We start from the raw sequence: 22,123 nt of genomic DNA, 5'->3' as shown, positions 1-22,123 counted from the left end.
GCATGTTGAAAGTAACGGTCCGAGACGACGCCCCCGTGGACTGCCTCCTCGGAAATGACCTGGAAAGCTCCCCGTGGGCAGCCGTGGAGCGAAAAGAACACTTGGGGATGTTGGGCGTCCCAGACTGGGCGTGTGTCACCACCCGGTCCATGGCCGCCCGTGCCAACCATCACCCGGAAGAACCAGAATGGCCGGCGCCTCCGCCTCCGGTCGCCCCCGCCGAGACCCCCGACCAGGACATCCCCCTCGAACCTGCTCAACCTTCCGACCTTGCTAATCTTGACCAGTGGGCTCAAGAAGGGGGACCCACACAAGAACAATTTCGTCAGGAGCAGAAGACCTGTCCCTCCCTTGAGGGACTCCGACAACAAGCGCTCGCCCAAAGCGCAGGGGATACCTCCGGAACTCATTGGGTCTACTGGGACAATGACCTATTGTACAGCGAGCAACGAATCGCCGAGCTGGGGGCCAACAGAGTACTAGTGGTGCCCCTCCGCTTCAGAGACTTCCTGCTAAATCTGGCCCACGATGTCCCCCTGGCAGGGCACCTGGGACAAGATAAAACCTACAGCCGCCTAGTGACCCACTTCTTCTGGCCAAAAATGAGAAACGATGTGCACCAGCATTGCCGATCTTGCCCCACGTGCCAAGCTAGTGGGAAGAGCGGCCGCAAGTTAAAGGCCCCCCTGCAACCCTTTCCCGTAGTCACGACCCCATTTGAGAGGGTCGGAATAGACATTGTGGGACCCCTAGACCCGCGTACAAGACAAGGCCATCGCTTCATCCTAGTACTAGTGGACCACGCCACCCGCTACCCGGAGGCTATTCCTCTCCGGACTGTGACAGCCCCAGTGGTCGGCAGGGCCCTGATGGGGATCTTCTCCCGTGTGGGGTTCCCCCGAGAAGTCGTCAGTGACAGAGGCACGAACTTTATTTCCAAATATATGAAGTCCCTCTGGCAACAGTGTGGGGTCACCTACCGCTTCACGACCCCCTATCACCCCCAAGGAAACGGACTTGTTGAGAGGTTCAATCGCACACTAAAAGGGATGATCGGGGGATTGGAAGAACCCCTCCGTCGCCAGTGGGACGTGCTGCTGCCGTGCCTCCTCTTCGCCTACCGGGAGGTCCCACAGAAGTCCCTAGGCTTCAGCCCATTCGAGCTGCTCTATGGGCACCCAGTACGGGGGCCACTCAGCCTGATCAAAGAAGGCTGGGAGACGCCTCCGGCCAAGAGTCCTCCAGATGTCTTCCGGTACCTCCTCACCCTCCGCAACCAGTCCCAGCGGCTCAGAGACCTAGCAAAAGCCAACCTAGAGGCCAGTCAAGAGGACATGAAGAAATGGTATGACCAGAACGCCTCATCTATTGAATTCGAGCCGGGGCAACAGGTCTGGGTAATGTCCCCCACAGAACCGTGCGCTCTCCAAGACAAGTGGACGGGACCCTTCAAGGTAATCGAGCGCAAGGGTCCTGCCACTTATCTGATCGATATGGAGTCCGCCCGGAATCCGCTCCGAGTCCTCCACACCAACAGACTGAAACCCCACTTTGCACGAACAGAACTCAGCCTCTTGATGGCCACAGACAACGGGGTTGAGGACGACTCCGAGCCTCTCCCTGACCTCTTGCGGACCCAGGAGCGAGACGGCTCCGTGGATGGGGTCCGACTCTCGGAGACCCTCACCCAGGAACAACGCCAAGAGTGCCAAGCCCTCCTATCACGATTTGCCAGCCTGTTCTCCCTCACCCCAGGTGTCACTTCCTGGTGTGTGCACGATGTGGACACCGGAGACAGCCCTCCTATCCGCCACCGGGCCTACCGCGTACCTGATCGGGTACGGGCCTGCATCCAGGCGGAAGTAGCCAAGATGCTCACGCTCGGGGTCATCGAGCCCTCCGACAGTCCATGGGCCAGCCCGGTCGTACTGGTCCCCAAAGCAGCCGCCCCCGGAACCACACCCGAACTCCGGTTCTGTGTCGACTACCGGGGCCTGAATGAAGTCACCAGAACGGACGCACACCCCATCCCCCGGGCAGATGAACTGGTCGACCGAATGGGCGCTGCCCGCTACCTCAGCATCTTCGACCTAACGGCGGGCTATTGGCAGATCGGCCTCACACCCCGAGCACAAGAACGTTCTGCCTTCTCCACCCCCGATGGCCACTATCAGTTCACGGTCATGCCCTTCGGCATGAAAAATGCCCCAGCGACTTTCCAACGGCTCGTCAATCAGGTCCTGGCGGGGCTCGAAGAGTTCAGCGCCGCCTACCTGGACGACATCGCTGTGTACAGCCACCATTGGACCGAGCACCTCCACCACCTCCAAGCAGTGTTGCAAGCCCTTCAGCGAGCTGGCCTCACGATCAAGGCCAGCAAATGTCAAATTGGACAAGGGTCGGTGACCTACCTCGGACACCAGGTGGGAAGCGGTCTAGTGGCCCCTCTACAACTGAAAATTGCCGCCATCCAGAACTGGCAACCCCCTATCACTCAAACTGAAGTGCGAGCCTTCCTGGGCCTCACGGGCTACTACCGAAGGTTCGTGAAAGACTATGGTACCATCGTGGGGCCTCTCACCGAACTCACGTCGAAAAATCAGCCCAAGAAGGTGAACTGGACCCCAGAGTGTCAAGCGGCATTCGAACAGCTAAAGGCCGCCATGTGTTCCGCTCCTGTGCTCCAGGCCCCAGACTACAGCCGAGAGTTCGTCGTCCAGACGGACGCCTCCGACCAGGGCATTGGGGCGGTCCTGTCCCAGGTGAACACCGAAGGCCTTGATCAACCGGTGGCCTTCATCAGCCGGAGACTCCTGCCACGGGAACAACGCTGGAGCACCATAGAGAGGGAAGCCTTCGCTGTGGTATGGGCCCTCAAGAAGCTCCGACCCTACCTTTTTGGCACCCACTTTCGGGTGCAGACTGACCACCGACCCCTGCAGTGGTTGATGCATATGCGGGGGGAAAACCCAAAGCTGCTACGCTGGTCCATCTCCTTGCAAGGTATGGACTTTACCGTTGAACACCGGCCTGGGTCCGACCACGCCAACGCGGATGGCCTGTCCCGGTTTTTCCGCCTCGACGAAGAGAGTCCCCAAGAGGATGGGTAACTCTCCCCGCCTTCAGCTGGGGGGGACGCATGTTGGACAGGCCACATGACGGGCCGCTCTCCCCCGGCTCGACCAGGCCCGAGCCAGTCACGCAAGCACCACACACCACCATTGCACGTCCTACGTCCCCTCAGGGACACCTGTCCTCGAGCATGATAACCTCGTGGGTCCGATCCACTGCCGACCCATGCGCCCAGCCGGGGCCGCCATCTTGGACACTTCGCCACGAGGCCGCCTGGCCCCCGATCGACCTCAACCCTGGGCCTAGCCCGGCCTCAGACATTCCGGCACCACCCTCCACCCAGGAGGTGAGCGAGCTACTTGGCCAGTCAATGGGAGGAAGAGGTGTCGATGGTTCTCCCCCGGCCAGTGCCGCTCGCCCATCGCCTCCCCGGGCGCTGGCTCCACCCCCCTGCTGGGTGTCTGGACTCCCTCATCCCGGACCTCCCGACCTCCAAGTGCGAGGGTCCGGACATCAAAGCACGCCAGCCCTATAACTGGGGCAGCTCCAGAGCAGGAGGGCAGTTGTATCTTGGAGTCGAGAGACGAAAGAAGAACTCATCCTGGACGGACTACTGGCGCTGCCGTAGCTCTGTCCTGTGCACCATCATCCTGCCTGTTGGCGCTGCCACAGCCGTCGTAACCTTCATTCTTCACCGTCGTCCGGATCTGCTGGCGAGGCCGCGGACCGTTGTAACCATCATCTTCATCGGGACCTGCTTGGCTTCTCCACGGCCCGTCGACCATCCTTCATCCATCTCGGGACCTGCTTGGCTCCTCCACGGCCCGATCAGCAACCACGCCGAGCTCGAGGATTGAGAGCTATTTTGTACTCATTGGTAACTAAAGACTGTCCCGCTACCCCTTTCCTCAACCAAAGACTAGAACCGAGGGGACCCCTGAGTCCAGACCTCCTTGTATCATACCACGTAACCTAAGAATTGCATATAAAGTCTCGTTAACCTTCAATCTTGTGTGGTGTCCGTCTGTGGGGGGGAAGTTACTTACCTGTACAGTCGTTGGAGACGGCTCTCCCTGGAGACCTCTCCCCGTAATCTCGGCCGACCCTCCCGGTCCGTCTAACAGAAGGGATGTGAGACGCTCGCAGAGGGAGGTCCCACTCTGTAATGATAGGAAGGGGTGTGAGATTCTCGCAGAGGGCGCCCACACTCTGTAAGGATGGAAAGGGGTGTGAGATGCTTGCAATGGACTGTCCCATTCTGTAAGGATAGGAAGGGGTGTGAGATGCTTGCGGAGGGCAGTCCCACTCATTAAGGATAGGAAGGGGTGTGAGATGCTTGCAGAGGGCGGTCCTGCTCTGTAACGATAGGAAGGGGTGTGAGATGCTTGCAGAGGGCAGTCCCGCTCTGGAACGTTAGGAAGGGGTGTGAGATGCTCGCAGAGGGAGGTCCCGCTCTGTAAGGATAGGAAGGCGTGTGAGATGCTCGCAGAGGGCGCTCCCACTCTGTAGGGATAGGAAGGGGTGTGAGATGCTCGCAGAGGGCGGTCCTACTCTGTAAGGATAGGAAGGGGTGTGAGATGCTAGCAGAGGGCAGTCCCACTCTGGAAAGATAGGAAGGGGTTTGAGACGCTCGCAGAGGGCGGTCCAACTCCGTAAGGATAGGAAGGGGGGTGAGATGCTCGCAGAGGGCGGTCACACTCTGTAAGGATAGAAAGGGGTGTGAGATGCTCGGAGAGGGCGCTCACACTCTAATGATAGGGGTGCGAGATGCTTGAAATGGGCTGTCCCATTCTGTAACGATAGGAAGGGGTGTGAGATGCATGCAGAGGGCAGTCCCGCTCTGGAAGGATAGGAAGAGGTGTGAGATGCTCGCAGAGGGAGGTCCCGCTCTGTAAGGATAGGAAGGGGTGTGAGATGCTCGCAGAGGGCGGTCCTACTCTGTAAGGATAGGAAGGGGTGTGAGACGCTCGCAGAGGGCGGTCCAACTCCGTAAGGATAGGAAGGGGTGTGAGATGCTCGCAGAGGGCGCTCCCAATCTGTAGGGATAGGAAGGGGTGTGAGATGCTCGCAGAGGGCGGTCCTACTCTGTAAGGATAGGAAGGGGTGTGAGACGCTCGCAGAGGGCGGTCCCAATCTGTAGGGATAGGAAGGGGTGTGAGATGCTCGCAGAGGGCGGTCCTACTCTGTAAGGATAGGAAGGGGTGTGAGACGCTCGCAGAGGGCGGTCCAACTCCGTAAGGATAGGAAGGGGTGTGAGACACTCGCAGAGGGCGGTCCAACTCCGTAAGGATAGGAAGGGGTGTGAGATGCTCGCAGAGGGCGGTTCCGCTCTGTAAGAATAGGAAGGGGTGTGAGATGCTCGCAGAGGGCGCTCCAGGATGTGAGATGCTCGCAGAGGGCGGTCCCACTCTATAAGGATAGGAAGGGATGTGAGATGCTCGTGGAGGGCAGTCCCACTCTGTAATGCTAGGAAGGGGTGTGAGATGCTCGCAGAGGGTGGTCCCACTCTGTAATGATAGGAAGGGGTGTGAGATGCTTGCATGGGGCGGTCCCACTCTGCAAGGATAGGAAGGGGTGTGAGATGCTTGCATGGGACTGTCCCGCTCTGTAAGGATAGGAAGGGGTGTGAGATAACCGCAGAGGGCAGTCCCACTCTGTAATGATAGGAAGGGGTGTGAGATGCTTGCATGGGGCGGTCCCACTCTGTAAGGATAGGCAGGGGTGTGAGATGCTTGCATGGGGCTGTCCCACTCTGTAAGGTTAGGAAGGGATGTGAGATGCTCGCAGAGGGCGGTCTAACTCCATAAGGATAGGAAGGGGTGTGAGATGATCGCAGAGGGTGGTCCCACTCTATAAGGATAGGAAGGGATATGAGATTCTCGCAGAGGGAGGTCCCACCCTGTAATGATAGGAAGGGGTGTGAGATGCTAGCAGAGGGCAATCATGCTCTGGAAGGATAGGAAGGGGTGTGAGATGCTCGCAGAGGGCGGTCCTACTCTGTGAGGATAGGAAGGGGTGTGAGATGCTTAGAGAGGGCGCTCCAGGGTGTGAGATGCTAGCAGAGGGCTGTCCTCCTCTATAAGGATAGGAAGGGATGTGAGATGCTCGCGGAGGGCGGTCCCACTCTGTAAGGATAGGAAGGGGTGTGTGATGCTCGCAGAGGGAGGTCCCGCTCTGTAAGGATAGGAAGGGGTGTGAGACGCTCACAGAGGGCGGTCCAACTCCGTAAGGATAGGAAGGGGTGTGAGATGCTCGCAGAGGGCGCTCCCTCTCTGAAAGGATAGGTGTTAGACGGACCGGGAGGGTCGGCCGAGGATAAGGGGAGAGGTCTCCGGGGAGAGCCGTCTCCAGCGATCGTACAGACAAGTAACTTCCCCCCCCACAGACGGACACCACACAAGGGTAAAGTTCAACAAGACTTTATAGGCAATTCTTTAAGTACGACAGAATGGTACAAGGAGGTCTGGACTCAGGGGTCCCCTCGATTCTGGTCTCTGGTTTGGGAAAAGGGGTAGCGGGACAGTCTTGTTACCAAAAAGGTGGAAATAGCTCTCAATCCTCGAGCTCGGCGTTCTAGATGATCGGGCCGCGGCGGAGCCAGCGGGTCCCGAGATGGACGAAGGAAACGACGGTCCGCGGCGGAGCCAGCAGGTCCCGATGAGATGATGGTTGCAAACGGTCCGCGGCCACGCCAGCAGGTCCCGACGACGATGAAGGATCGGAAGGTTACGAAGGTTGCGGCAGCGCCAGCAGGCAAGACGAAGGTGCACAAGGCAGAGCTACGGCAGCGCCAGTAGTCCGTCAAGGATGAGTTCTTCTTTGCGTCTCTCGACTCCAAGATACAACTGCCCTCCTGCTCTGGAGCTGCCCCAGTTATAGGGCTGATGTTCTTTGATGTCCGGACCCTCGCACCTGGAGGTCGGGAGGTCCGGGATGAGGGTGTCCCGACACCCAGCAGGGGGGTGGAGCCAGCGCCCGGGGAGGCGATGGCCGAGCGGCACTTGGCGGGGGAGAGCCATCGACACCTCTTTCTCCCATTGACTTGCCAAGTAGCCCGCTCACCTCCTGGGTGGATGGTGGTGCCGGGATGTCTGAGGCCCGGCTAGGCCCAGGGTTGAGGTCGATCGGGGGCCAGGCGGCCTCGTGGTGGAGTGTCCAAGATGGCGTCCCGGATGGGCGCGCGGGCCAGCAGTGGATCGGGCCCACGAGGTCGATATGTTCGAAGGCAGGGGTCCCTGAGGGGACGGAGGACGCGCAATGGTGGTGTGTGGTACTTGCGTGACCGGGCTCGGGCCTGGTCGGGCCGGGGGAGAGCGGCCCTTCATGTGGCCTGTCCAACATGCGTCCCCCCCAGCTGAAGGCGGGGAGAGTTACCCATCCTCTTGGGGACTCTCCTCGTCGAGGCGGAAAAACCGGGACAGGCCATCCGCGTTGGTGTGATCTGGCCCAGGCCGGTGTTCAACAGTGAAGTCCATCCCTTGTAGGGAGATGGACCAACGTAGTAACTTCGGGTTTTCCCCCCGCATCTGCATCAGCCACTGCAGGGGTCGGTGGTCGGTCTGCACCCGAAAGTGTGTGCCAAAGAGGTAGGGCCGGAGCTTCTTGAGGGCCCATACCACAGCGAAGGCCTCCCTCTCTATGGTGCTCCAGCGTTGTTCTCGTGGTAGGAGTCGTCTGCTGATGAAGGCCACTGGCTGATCAAGGCCTTCGGTGTTCACTTGAGACAGGACTGCCCCAATGCCATGGTCGGAGGCATCCGTCTGGACGACGAACTCCCTGCTGTAGTCGGGGGCCTGGAGCACAGGGGCGGAACACATGGCGGCTTTCAATTGTTCGAATGCTGTTTGACAATCTGCGGTCCAGTTGACTTTCTTGGGTTGATTTTTGGACGTAAGTTCTGTGAGGGGCCCCACTATAGTACCATAGTCTTTCACAAACCTTCGGTAATAGCCCGTGAGGCCCAGGAAGGCTCGTACCTCGGTCTGGTTGATGGGGGGCTGCCAGGACTGGATGGCGGCAATTTTGAGCTGCAGAGGGGCCACCAGGCCGCTTCCCACCTGGTGTCCGAGGTAGGTTACAGACCCTTGACCAATTTGACATTTGCTGGCCTTGATCGTGAGGCCAGCCTGCTGAAGGGCTTGTAGCACTGCTCGGAGGTGGTGGAGGTGCTCGGGCCAATGGTGGCTGTATACAGCGATGTCGTCTAGGTAGGCGGCTCTGAACCCTTCGAGCCCCGCCAGGACCTGATTGACGAGCCGCTGAAATGTTGCGGGGGCATTCTTCATGCCGAAGGGCATGACCTTGAAATGGTAATGGCCATCGGGGGTGGAAAAGGCAGAACGTTCTTGGGCCCGGGGTGTGAGGCCGATTTGCCAGTAGCCCGCCGTCAGGTCGAAAATACTGAGGTAGCGGGCAGCTCCCATGCGGTCAATTAGTTCATCTGCCCGGGGGATGGGATGTGCGTCTGTTCGGGTGACCGCATTCAAGCCCCGGTAGTCAACGCAGAACCGGAGTTCCGGTGTGGTGCCTGGGGCGGCCGCTTTGGGGACCAGTACTACAGGGCTGGCCCAGGGGCTGTCTGAGGGCTCGATGACCCCGAGCGTGAGCATTTTTGCTACCTCTTCCTGGACGCAGGCCCGTACCCGATCTGGCACGCGGTAGGCCCGGTGGCGGATAGGGGGGCTGTCCCCCGTGTCCACATCGTGCACACACCAGGAAGTGACACCTGGGGAGAGGGAGAACAGGCTGGCGAACTGTGATAGGAGGACTCGACACTCCTGGCGTTGCTCTCGGGTGAGGGCCTCTGAGAGTCGGACCCCATCCACGGAGCCGTCTTTCTCCCGAGTCCGTAGGAGGTCAGGGAGGGGCTCGGAGTCTTCTTCAGCCCCATTGTCTGTGGCCATCAGGAGGCTGAGTTCTGAACGCACAAAGTGGGGCTTCAGTCTGTTAGCGTGGAGGACCCGGAGGGGGTTCCGGGAAGATTCCATGTCGATGAGATAGGTGGCAGGACCCTTGCGCTCGACTACTTTGAAGGACCCCGTCCACTTGTCTTGCAGGGCGCAGGGTTCGGTGGGGGACATCACCCATACCTGTTGCCCAGGTTCAAATTCGATGGAGGAGGCATTCCGGTCATACCACTTTTTCATGTCCTCTTGACTGGCCTCTAGGTTGGCTTTTGCCAGCTCTCTGAACCGCCGGGTCTGGTTGCGGAGGGTTAGGAGGTACCGGAAGACATCTGGTGGGTTCTTGAGAGGGGGCATCTCCCAGCCTTCCTTGACTAGGCTGAGCGGCCCCCGTACTGGGTGTCCATACAGCAGTTCAAACGGGCTGAAGCCCAGGGACTTCTGGGGGACCTCTCGATATGCGAAGAGGAGGCACGGCAGCAGCACATCCCACTGGCGACGGAGGGGCTCTTCCAACCCCCCGATCATCCCTTTGAGCGTGCGGTTGAACCGCTCAACGAGTCCGTTTCCTTGAGGGTGATAGGGGGTCGTGAATCGGTAGGTAACCCCGCACTGTTGCCAGAGGGACTTCATATATTTAGAAATAAAGTTCGTGCCTCTGTCGCTGACGACTTCTCGGGGGAAGCCCACACGGGAGAAGATCCCCATTAGGGCCCGGCCGACTACCGGGGCTGTCACAGTTCGCAGGGGAACAGCCTCGGGGTAGCGGGTGGCGTGGTCCACTAGCACCAGGATGAATCGATGGCCTTGTTTTGTACGCGGGTCCAGGGGCCCCACGATGTCGATCCCGACCCTCTCGAACGGGGTGGTGACCACGGGAAAAGGTTGCAGGGGGGCTTTTAGTTTGCGGCCGCTCTTTCCACTGGCTTGGCACGTGGGGCAAGATCGGCAATGCTGGTGTACATCGTTCCTCATTTTGGGCCAGAAGAAGTGGGTCACCAGACGACTGTAGGTTTTATCTTGACCCAGGTGTCCCGCCAGGGGGACATCGTGGGCCAGGTTTAGCAGAAAGTCTCTAAAACGGAGGGGCACCACTAGTACTCGGCTGGCCCCCAGCTCCGCGATTCTTTGCTCACTGTACAGCAGATCATTGTCCCAGTAGATCCAGTGTGTTCCGGAGGTATCCCCTGCGCTTTGGGCGAGCGCTTGCTGGCGGAGTCCCTCGAGGGAGGGACAGGTCTTCTGTTCTTGGCGAAACTGTTCTTGCGTGGGCCCCCCCTCTTGAGGCCACTGGTCGAGGTTAGCGAGGTCTGGAGGATGAGCTGGTTCTGGGGGGACGTCACGGTCGGTGGTTTCGGCCGGGGCGACCGGAGGCGGCGGCGCCGGCCATTCGGGTTCCTCTGGGCGGGGGTTGGCACGGGCGGCCATGGACCGGGTGGTGACACACGCCCAGTCCGGGACGCCTAACATCCCCAGGTGTTCTCTTCGTTCTACGGCTGCCCACGGAGAGCTTTCAAGGTCATTCCCCAGGAGGCAGTCTACGGGGGCATCGTCTCGGACCGTTACCTTCAACATGCCGGTGACCCCTCCCCATTCGAAGGGGACGCAGGCCATCCGGCACAGACTTTCCGAGTTATCGGCGGAACGTACAGGGCAGAGAATGTTTGGTAGATACTGTTCTGGGGTCACCAGGTGACAGCGGACGGCTGTTACACTGGCCCCGGTGTCACGAAGGGCTTCGGCCCGGCGTCCATTGATGCTCACCCATTGGCTGTACTTCTGGGTGTTAGCGGGTAGGGGGACCCGCGGGACCATGTCTTTCCCCCCTAAGCAGGCTAGAGCCATGGCGGCTGGCTCCCATTCTTGATGTTCCTGTTCATATTCCTCTTGTTCCTCTGAGATCTGTTCCTCCCCCAGAGCAGCAGCTGCTACTTGGCGGGGTCTTGGGCTCTGGTACTGGGGGCAGTTTGGGTCGTTTGCATAGTGGCCGACTCGTTGGCATCGATGGCACGTAACATTGGCTCGGTATCCCGGTCGCGCCGGGGTGCTGCCCCGGTTGGCCGGGGGGGTGGTGCTGGTAGCGGGGGCGACCGGGGCGTTGTCTCTTCCTCGTCCTTGGCCCCCTCCTCCTCCTCGGGGACGGTGCTGACCATTGTTGTTCCGGTTCTGTTCGTAGGACCCATTCCGGCCCACTCTGGTGATTTCCCACCGGTCAGCTTCGGCTGCGAGCTGCCGGGGATCCGTTAACTTGCTGTCGAGGAGGTGCTGGCGGAGTTCAATGAAGCAATTGTTCGACAGGTGCTCCCATACCATAAGATTGAACAGTTGTTCGTAGGTTGTGACCTTGCTTCCTTTGATCCAGCCCTCGAAGGCTCGGCTAAAGTAGTTTACATAGTCCACCCAAGTTGTACCCGGGATGCGGGTGCAGTCTCGGAACCTCTGACGGTACATCTCGGGTGTGAGGCCATAGCGAGTGAGGAGTGCAGCTTTCATATGGTCATAGGAGGTCATCTGGTGGTCCGGGAGCTGTAGCAGGGCGTCGCGGCCCTCATTGAGGAATCTCCCCCATAGACCGGCTCCCCAATCGCTTCTATCGATCCGGTGTGCAGTCATAGCGATTTCATAGGCCTTAAACCATTGCTGGATGTCGTCCTCTCGGAAGTATTCTCGAACGACATCCTTGGGGATGTGTACCTTTTTCTCTGTTGCCCCTGGGGTGTGGGGTTGCTCGGACACCCCTACTTCTTTATTCTGCTTGCGTAGGTCGATCTCAGCTAGTTTTCGCTCGTGTTCATATGCCAGTCTCTTTTCCTCGAGCTCCCTTTGTCTCTGTTTCTCCTCTCTTTCTTCTCGGAGACGCAGGTGCTCTAAGTTGATTTTTTGTTCGGCCAACTTGAGTTCAATGTCCATTTTGAGCCGGGCCATTTCCAGCTCGTGTAGTCGGGTTTTTTCTCGTTCCTGGATCTCGTCTTGCGAGAGACCCGTTCTTCGCTCTTCAGGGGCCGTGGTGGTTTTTGCTGTGATGCTTTGATCAGGGGTTCCGGCAGCCCCGGTTTCTGCCCAAGATTCTAGGGCATGCTTAAAATCGTCTTTGGTACTTAGTCCGGTGGTAGCGATACCTAGTTCGATGCAGAATTGTTTTAGTTCACGATGGCTGTACTCGTCCAATTTCTCCATCTGGAATTTCTCGGTTGCTCCGCTTTCTTTAGTCGTCATCGTGATTTCGTCGTGGGGTGAGCTACTCTCTGTACGATTATGCGGTGATTCGGATCCCGCCGCTGGCCACCAATGTTAGACGGACCGGGAGGGTCGGCCGAGGATAAGGGGAGAGGTCTCCGGGGAGAGCCGTCTCCAGCGATCGTACAGACAAGTAACTTCCCCCCCCACAGACGGACACCACACAAGGGTAAAGTTCAACGAGACTTTATAGGCAATTCTTTAAGTACGACGGAATGGTACTGTTAGACGGACCGGGAGGGTCGGCCGAGATTACGGGGAGAGGTCTCCAGGGAGAGCCGTCTCCAACGACTGTACAGACAAGTAACTTCCCCCCCACAGACGGACGCCACACAAGACTGAAGGTTAACGAGACTTTATATGCAATTCTTAGGTTACGTTGGTATGATACAAGGAGGTCTGGACTCAGGGGTCCCCTCGATTCTAGTCTTTGGTTGAGGAGAGGGGTAGCGGGACAGTCTTTAGTTACAAATGAGTACAAAATAGCTCTCAATCCTCGAGCTCGGCGTTCTAGATGATCGGGCCGTGGAGGAGCCAAGCAGGTCCCGAGATGGACGAAGGAAGGATGACGGTCCGCGGCGGAGCCTGCAGGTCCCGGTGAAAGATGACGGTTACAACGGTCCGCGGCCACGCCAGCAGATCCCGACGACGATGAAGGATGAAGGTTACGACGGCTGTGGCAGCGCCAACAGGCAGGACGATGGTGCACAGGTCAGAGCTACGGCAGCGCCAGTAGTCCGTCCAGGATGAGTTCCTCTTTACGTCTCTCGACTCCAAGATACAACTGCCTTCCTGCTCTGGAGCTGCCCCAGTTATAGGGCTGGAGTGCTTTGATGTCCGGACCTTCGCACTTGGAGGTCGGGAGGTCCGGGATGAGGGGGCCCAGACACCCAGCAGGGGGGTGGAGCCAGTGCCCGGGGAGGCGATGGGCGAGCGGCACTTGGCGGGGGAGAGCCATTGACACCTCTTTCTCCTATTGACTTGCCAAGTAGCCCGCTCGCCTCCTGGGTGGATGGTGGTGCCGGGATGTCTGAGGCCTGGCCAGGCCCATGGTTGCGTTCGGCCGGGGGCCAGGTGGCCACGTGGTGGGGTGTCCAAGATGGCGCCCCAGGATGGGCGCGTAGGCTGGCAGTGGATCGGACCCACGAGGTTGACATGCTCGAGGGCAGGGGTCCCTGAGGGGACGGAGGACGTGTAATGGTGGTGTGTGGTACTAGCGTGACCGGGCTCGGGCCTGGTTGAGCCGGGGAGAGCGGCCCTTCATGTGGCCTGTCCAACATGCGTCCCCCCCAGCTGAAGGCGGGGAGAGTTACCCATCCTCTTGGGGACTCTCCTCGTCGAGGCGGAAAAACCGGGACAGGCCATCCGCGTTGGCGTGATCTGGCCCAGGCCGGTGTTCGACTGTGAAGTCCATACCTTGCAAGGAGATGGACCAGCGTAGCAACTTTGGGTTTTCCCCCCGCATATGCATCAGCCACTGCAGGGGTCGGTGGTCGGTCTGCACCCGAAAGTGGGTGCCAAAAAGGTAGGGCCGGAGCTTCTTGAGGGCCCATACCACAGCGAAGGCTTCCCTCTCTATGGTGCTCCAGCGTTGCTCCCGTGGTAGGAGTCTCCGGCTGATGAAGGCCACCGGTTGATCAAGGCCTTCGGTGTTCACTTGTGACAGGACCGCCCCAATGCCCTGGTCGGAGGCGTCCGTCTGGACGACGAACTCCCGGCTGTAGTCTGGAGCCTGGAGCACAGGAGCGGAACACATGGCGGCCTTCAACTGTTCGAATGCCGTTTGACACTCTGGGGTCCAGTTCACTTTCTTGGGCTGATTCTTTGACGTGAGTTCTGAGAGAGGCCCCGCTATGGTACCATAGTCTTTCACGAACCTTCGGTAATAGCCCGTGAGGCCCAGGAAGGCTCGTACCTCGGTTTGGGTGATAGGGGGCTGCCAGTTCTGGATGGCGGCAATTTTCAACTGTAGAGGGGCCACTAGGCCGCTTCCCACCTGGTGTCCGAGGTAGGTCACAGATCCTTGTCCAATTTGACACTTGCTGGCCTTGATCGTGAGGCCAGCTCGCTGAAGGGCTTGCAGCACTGCTCGGAGGTGGTGGAGGTGCTCGGTCCAATGGTGACTGTACACAGCGATGTCGTCTAGGTAGGCGGCGCTGAACCCTTCGAGCCCTGCCAGGACCTGATTGACGAGCCGTTGGAAAGTCGCTGGGGCATTCTTCATGCCGAAGGGCATGACCGTAAAATGGTAGTGGCCATCGGGGGTGGAGAAGGCAGAACGTTCTTGTGCTCGGGGTGTGAGGCTGATCTGCCAATAACCTGCTGTCAGGTCGAAGATGCTGAGGTAGCGGGCAGCTCCCATTCGGTCGACCAGTTCATCCGCCCGGGGGATGGGATGTGCGTCTGTTCTGGTGACTTCATTCAGGCCCCGGTAGTCGACGCAGAACCGTAGTTCTGGTGTGGTTCCGGGGGCGGCTGCTTTGGGGACCAGTACGACCGGGCTGGCCCATGGACTGTCTGAGGGCTCGATGACCCCGAGCGTGAGCATCTTGGCCACCTCCGCCTGGATGCAGGCCCGTACCCGATCAGGTACGCGGTAGGCCCGGTGGCGGATGGGAGGGCTGTCTCCGGTGTCCACATCGTGCACACACCAGGAAGTGACACCTGGGGTGAGGGAGAACAGACTGGCGAACTGTGACAGGAGGGCTTGGCACTCTTGGCGTTGTTCTCTGGTGAGGGTCTCCGAGAGTCGGACCCCATCCACGGAGCCGTCTTGCTCCTGGGTCCGCAGGAGGTCGGGGAGAGGCTCGGAGTCGTCTTCAACCCCATTGTCTGTGGCCATCAGTAGGCTGAGCTCTGTTCGTGCAAAGTGGGGTTTCAGTCTGTTGGTGTGGAGGACTCGGAGGGGGTTCCGGGAGGACTCCATATCGATCAGATAGGTGGCAGGTCCCTTGCGCTCGATTACCTTGAAGGGCCCTGTCCATTTGTCTTGGAGAGCGCATGGCTCCGTGGGGGACATTACCCATACTTGTTGCCCTGGTTCGAATTCGATGGATGAGGCGTTCTGGTCATACCATTTTTTTATGTCCTCTTGACTGGCCTCTAGGTTGGCTTTTGCTAGGTCTCTGAACCGCCGGGACTGGTTTCGGAGGGTGAGGAGGTACCGGAAGACATCTGGAGGGTTCTTGGCCGGAGGCATCTCCCAGCCTTCTTTGATCAGGCTGAGCGGCCCCCGCACTGGGTGCCCGTATAGCAGTTCAAATGGGCTGAAGCCTAGGGATTTCTGTGGGACCTCTCGGTAAGCGAAGAGGAGGCACGGCAGCAGCACATCCCACTGGCGACGGAGGGGCTCTTCCCATCCCCCGATCATTCCTTTTAGCGTGCGGTTGAACCGCTCAACAAGTCCGTTCCCTTGGGGGTGATAGGGGGTCGTGAATCTGTAGGTGACCCCACACTGTTGCCAGAGGGATTTCATGTATTTAGAGATAAAGTTCGTGCCTCGGTCGCTGACGACCTCTCGGGGGAACCCCACACGGGAGAAGATCCCCATCAGGGCCCGGCCGACCACGGGGGCTGTCACGGTCCGGAGAGGAACAGCCTCAGGGTAGCGGGTGGCGTGGTCCACTAGCACCAGAATGAAGCGATGGCCTTGTTTTGTACGCGGGTCCAGGGGGCCCACAATGTCTATTCCGACCCTCTCAAATGGGGTCGTGACTACTGGAAAAGGTTGCAAGGGGGCCTTTAGTTTGCGGCCGCTCTTCCCACTGGCTTGGCACGTGGGGCAAGATCGGCAATGCTGGTGCACATCGTTTCTCATTTTGGGCCAGAAGAAGTGGGTCACTAGGCGACTGTAGGTTTTATCTTGTCCCAGGTGTCCTGCCAGGGGAACATCGTGGGCCAGGTTCAGCAGGAAGGCTCTAAAGCGGAGGGGCACTACTAGTACTCGGTTGGCCCCCAGCTCGGCGATTCTCTGCTCGCTGTACAACAGATCATTGTCCCAGTAGACCCAATGAGTTCCGGAGGTATCTCCTGCGCTTTGGGCGAGCGCTTGCTGGCGGAGTCCCTCGAGGGAGGGACAGGTCTTCTGTTCCTGGCGAAATTGTTCTTGTGTGGGCCCCCCCTCTTGGGCCCACTGGTCAAGGGTAGCGAGGTCGGAAGGTTGAGCAGGTTCGAGGGGGGTGTCATGGTCGGTGGTCTCGGCTGGGGCGACCGGAGGCGGTGGCGCCGGCCATTCTGGTTCTTCCGGGGGATGGTTGGCACGGGCGGCCATGGACCGGGTGGTGACGCACGCCCAGTCCGGGACGCCCAACATCCCCAAGTGTTCTTTGCGCTCCACGGCTGCCCACGGGGAGCTCTCCAGGTAATTTCCGAGGAGACAGTCCACGGGGGCGTCGTCTCGGACCGTCACCTTCAACGTGCCGGAGACCCCTCCCCACTCAAAGGGGACGCAGGCCATCCGACACAGACTTTCCGAGTTGTCGGCTGATCGCACAGGGCAGAGAATGTTCGGTAGATATTGTTCTGGGGTCACTAGGTGACAGCGGACGGCTGTCACACTGGCCCCGGTGTCCCGAAGGGCTTCGGCCCGTTGTCCATTGATGCTCACCCATTGGCTGTACTTCTGGGTGTTAGCGGGTAGGGGGACCCGCGGGACCATGTCTCTTTCCCCTAAGCACGCGAGAGTCATGGCGGCTGGCTCCCACTCTTGATACTCTTGCTCGTCTGTTTCTTGTTCCTCGGAGATCTGTTCTTCCCCTAGGGCCACGGCGGCCACTTGGCGGGGTTTTGGACTCTGATACTGCGGGCAGCTTGGGTCGTTGGCATAGTGGCCGACCCGTTGGCATCGGTGACACGTGACATTGGCTCTGTACCCTGGTCGCGCCGGGGTGCTGCCCCGGTTGGCCGGGGGGGTGGTGCTGGTAGCGGGGGCGGCCGGAGTGTTGTCTCTTCCTCGTCCTTGGCCCCCTCCTCCTCCTCTGGGTCGGTGGTGACCATGGTTGTTCCTGTTCTGCTCGTAGGACCCATTCCGGCCCACTCTGGTGATCTCCCACCGGTCAGCTTCGGCTGCGAGCTGCCGGGGATCGGTTAACTTGCTGTCGAGGAGGTGTTGGCGTAGTTCAATGAAGCAATTGTTGGACAGATGCTCCCACACCATCAGATTGAACAGCTGCTCGTAGGTCGTGACGTTGTTTCCTCTGATCCAGCCTTCGAAAGCTCGGCTAAAGTACGTTACATAGTCCACCCAAGTGGTACCCGGGATGCGTGTGCAGTCTCGGAACCTCTGCCGGTACATCTCGGGCGTGAGGCCATAGCCGGTGAGGAGGGCCGCTTTCATATGGTCGTAGGAGGTCATCTGGTGGTCTGGGAGCTGTAACAGGGTATCGTGGCCCTCATTGAGGAATCTGCCCCATAGGCCGGCTCCCCAATCGTTCCTATCGATCCGGTGCGCAGTCATAGCGATTTCATAGGCCTTAAACCATTGCTGGATGTCGTCCTCTCGGAAATATTCTCGGACAACATCCTTGGGGATGTGTACTTTTTTCTCCGTGGTCCCTGGGGTGTGTGGTCTCTCGGGCACCCCTAACTCTTTATTTTGCTTGCGCAGGTTGATCTCGGCTAGGTTCCGTTCGTGCTCGTACGCCAGTTTCTTTTCCTCGAGCTCCCTTTGTCTCTGTTTCTCCTCTCTCTCTTCTCGGAGACGTAGGTGCTCTAAGTTGATTTTTTGTTCGGCTAACTTGAGTTCTATGTCCATTTTGAGTCGGGCCATTTCTAGTTCGTGTAGTCGGGTTTTTTCTCTTTCTTGGATCTCGTCTTGCGAGAGACCGGTTCTTTGCTCTTCAGGGGCCGTGTTGGTTTTTTTTGTGGTGCTTTGCTCAGGGGCTTCGGCATCCCCGGTCTCTGCCCAAGATTCTAGGGCATGCTTAAAATCGTCCTTGGTGCTTAGTCCGGTGGTAGCGATACCTAGTTCGATGCAGAACTGCTTTAGTTCACGATGGCTGTACTCCTCTAGTTTTTCCATTTGGAACTTCTCAGTTGATCCGCTTTCTTTAGTTGTCATTGTGGTTCGTTGTGGGGTGAGCTACTCTCTGTACGTTATGCGGTGATTCGGATCCCACCGCTGCCACCAATGTTAGACGGACCGGGAGGGTCGGCCGAGATTACGGGGAGAGGTCTCCAGGGAGAGCCGTCTCCAACGACTGTACAGACAAGTAACTTCCCCCCCACAGACGGACGCCACACAAGACTGAAGGTTAACGAGACTTTATATGCAATTCTTAGGTTACGTTGGTATGATACAAGGAGGTCTGGACTCAGGGGTCCCCTCGATTCTAGTCTTTGGTTGAGGAGAGGGGTAGCGGGACAGTCTTTAGTTACAAATGAGTACAAAATAGCTCTCAATCCTCGAGCTCGGCGTTCTAGATGATCGGGCCGTGGAGGAGCCAAGCAGGTCCCGAGATGGACGAAGGAAGGATGACGGTCCGCGGCGGAGCCTGCAGGTCCCGGTGAAAGATGACGGTTACAACGGTCCGCGGCCACGCCAGCAGATCCCGACGACGATGAAGGATGAAGGTTACGACGGCTGTGGCAGCGCCAACAGGCAGGACGATGGTGCACAGGTCAGAGCTACGGCAGCGCCAGTAGTCCGTCCAGGATGAGTTCCTCTTTACGTCTCTCGACTCCAAGATACAACTGCCTTCCTGCTCTGGAGCTGCCCCAGTTATAGGGCTGGAGTGCTTTGATGTCCGGACCTTCGCACTTGGAGGTCGGGAGGTCCGGGATGAGGGGCCCCAGACACCCAGCAGGGGGGTGGAGCCAGTGCCCGGGGAGGCGATGGGCGAGCGGCACTTGGCGGGGGAGAGCCATTGACACCTCTTTCTCCTATTGACTTGCCAAGTAGCCCGCTCGCCTCCTGGGTGGATGGTGGTGCCGGGATGTCTGAGGCCTGGCCAGGCCCATGGTTGCGTTCGGCCGGGGGCCAGGTGGCCACGTGGTGGGGTGTCCAAGATGGCGCCCCAGGATGGGCGCGTAGGCTGGCAGTGGATCGGACCCACGAGGTTGACATGCTCGAGGGCAGGGGTCCCTGAGGGGACGGAGGACGTGTAATGGTGGTGTGTGGTACTAGCGTGACCGGGCTCGGGCCTGGTTGAGCCGGGGAGAGCGGCCCTTCATGTGGCCTGTCCAACATGACAAGGAGGTCTGGACTCAGGGGTCCCCTCGATTCTGGTCTCTGGTTTGGGAAAAGGGGTAGCGGGACAGTCTTGTTACCAAAAAGGTGGAAATAGCTCTCAATCCTCGAGCTCGGCGTTCTAGATGATCGGGCCGCGGCGGAGCCAGCGGGTCCCGAGATGGACGAAGGAAACGACGGTCCGCGGCGGAGCCAGCAGGTCCCGATGAGATGATGGTTGCAAACGGTCCGCGGCCACGCCAGCAGGTCCCGACGACGATGAAGGATCGGAAGGTTACGAAGGTTGCGGCAGCGCCAGCAGGCAAGACGAAGGTGCACAAGGCAGAGCTACGGCAGCGCCAGTAGTCCGTCAAGGATGAGTTCTTCTTTGCGTCTCTCGACTCCAAGATACAACTGCCCTCCTGCTCTGGAGCTGCCCCAGTTATAGGGCTGATGTTCTTTGATGTCCGGACCCTCGCACCTGGAGGTCGGGAGGTCCGGGATGAGGGTGTCCCGACACCCAGCAGGGGGGTGGAGCCAGCGCCCGGGGAGGCGATGGCCGAGCGGCACTTGGCGGGGGAGAGCCATCGACACCTCTTTCTCCCATTGACTTGCCAAGTAGCCCGCTCACCTCCTGGGTGGATGGTGGTGCCGGGATGTCTGAGGCCCGGCTAGGCCCAGGGTTGAGGTCGATCGGGGGCCAGGCGGCCTCGTGGTGGAGTGTCCAAGATGGCGTCCCGGATGGGCGCGCGGGCCAGCAGTGGATCGGGCCCACGAGGTCGATATGTTCGAAGGCAGGGGTCCCTGAGGGGACGGAGGACGCGCAATGGTGGTGTGTGGTACTTGCGTGACCGGGCTCGGGCCTGGTCGGGCCGGGGGAGAGCGGCCCTTCATGTGGCCTGTCCAACAATAGGAAGGGGTGTGTGATGCTCGCAGAGGGAGGTCCCACTCCGTAAGGATAGGAAGGGATGTGAAATGCTTGCGGAGGGCGGTCCCACTCTGTAAGGATAGGTAGGGGTGCGAGATGTTCCCAGAGGGCGGTCTCGCTCTATAAGGATAGGAAGGCATGTGAGACGCTCGCAGAGGGCGGTCCCACTCTGTAAGGATAGGAAGGGGTGTGAGATGCTCGCAGAGGGCGGTCCCACTCTGTAAGGATAGGAAGGGGTGTGAGATGCTCGCAGAGGGCGGTCCCGCTCTGTAAGGATAGGAAGGGGTGTGAGATGATCGCAGAGGGCGGTCCCGCTCTGTAGGGATAGGAAGGGGTGTGAGATGCTAGCAGAGGGCAATCCCGCTCTGGAAGGATAGGAAGGGGTGCGAGATGTTTCCAGAGGGCGGTCGCGCTCTATCAGGATAGGAAGGCATGTGAGACGCTCGCAGAGGGCGGTCCCGCTCTGTAAGGATAGGAAGGTATTCGAGATGCTCGCAGAGGGCGCTCCCTCTCTGAACGGATAGGAAGGGGTGTGTGATGCTCGCAGAGGGAGGTCCCACTCCGTAAGGATAGGAAGGGATGTGAAATGCTTGCGGAGGGCGGTCCCACTCTGTAAGGATAGGTAGGGGTGCGAGATGTTCCCAGAGGGCAGTCGCGCTCTATCAGGATAGGAAGGCATGTGAGACGCTCGCAGAGGGCGGTCCCGCTCTGTAAGGATAGGAAGGTATTCGAGATGCTCGCAGAGGGCGGTCCCTCTCTGAAAGAATAGGAAGGGGTGTGTGATGCTCGCAGAGGGAGGTCCCACTCCGTAAGGATAGGAAGGGATGTGAAATGCTTGCGGAGGGCGGTCCCACTCTGAACGGATAGGTAGGGGTGCTAGATGTTCCCAGAGGGCGGTCTCGCTCTATAAGGATAGGAAGGCATGTGAGACGCTCGCAGAGGGCGGTCCCACTCTGTAAGGATAGGAAGGGGTGTGAGATGCTCGCAGAGGGCGGTCCCACTCTGTAAGGATAGGAAGGGGTGTGAGATGCTCGCAGAGGGCGGTCCCGCTCTGTAAGGATAGGAAGGGGTGTGAGATGATCGCAGAAGGCGGTCCCGCTCTGTAAGGATAGGAAGGGGTGTGAGATGCTCGCAGAGGGCTGTCCCGCTCTGTAAGGATAGGAAGGGGTGTGAGATGCTCGCAGAGTGCGGTCCCACTCTATAAGGATAGGAAGGGATGTGAGATGCTCGGGGGAGGGCCGTCCCGCTCTGTAAGGATAGGAAGGGGTGTGAGAAGCTCACAGAGGGCGGTCCCGCTCTGTAAGAATAGGAAGGGGTGTGAGATGCTTGCAGAGGGGGGTCCTACTCTGTAAGGATAGGAAGGGGTGTGAGAAGCTCACAGAGGGCGGTCCCGCTCTGTAAGAATAGGAAGGGGTGTGAGATGCTTGCAGAGGGGGGTCCTACTCTGTAAGGATAGGAAGGGGTGTGAGATGCTCGCAGAGGTCTGTCCCGCTCTATAAGGATTGGAAGGGGTGTGAGACGCTCACAGAGGGCAGTCCCACTCTGTAAGGATGGGAAGGGATGTGAGATGCTCGCAGAGGTAGGTCCCGCTCTGTAAGAATAGGAAGGGGTGTGAGATGCTCGCAGAGGGAGGTCCCGCTCTGTAAGGATAGGAAAGGATGTGAAATGCTCGCAGAGGGCGCTCCAGGATGCGAGATGCTCGCAGAGGGCGGTCCCACTCTATAAGGATAGGAAGGGATGTGAGATGCTCGTGGAGGGCGGTCCGACTCTGTAATGCTAGGAAGGGGTGTGAGATGCTCGCAGAGGGTGGTCCCACTC

The sequence above is a fragment of the Lissotriton vulgaris genome, chromosome 10 (assembly GCF_964263255.1).
Source record: "Lissotriton vulgaris chromosome 10, aLisVul1.2, whole genome shotgun sequence".
NCBI classification, from domain to species: domain Eukaryota; kingdom Metazoa; phylum Chordata; class Amphibia; order Caudata; family Salamandridae; genus Lissotriton; species Lissotriton vulgaris.
This window is presented reverse-complemented; position numbering follows the sequence as displayed.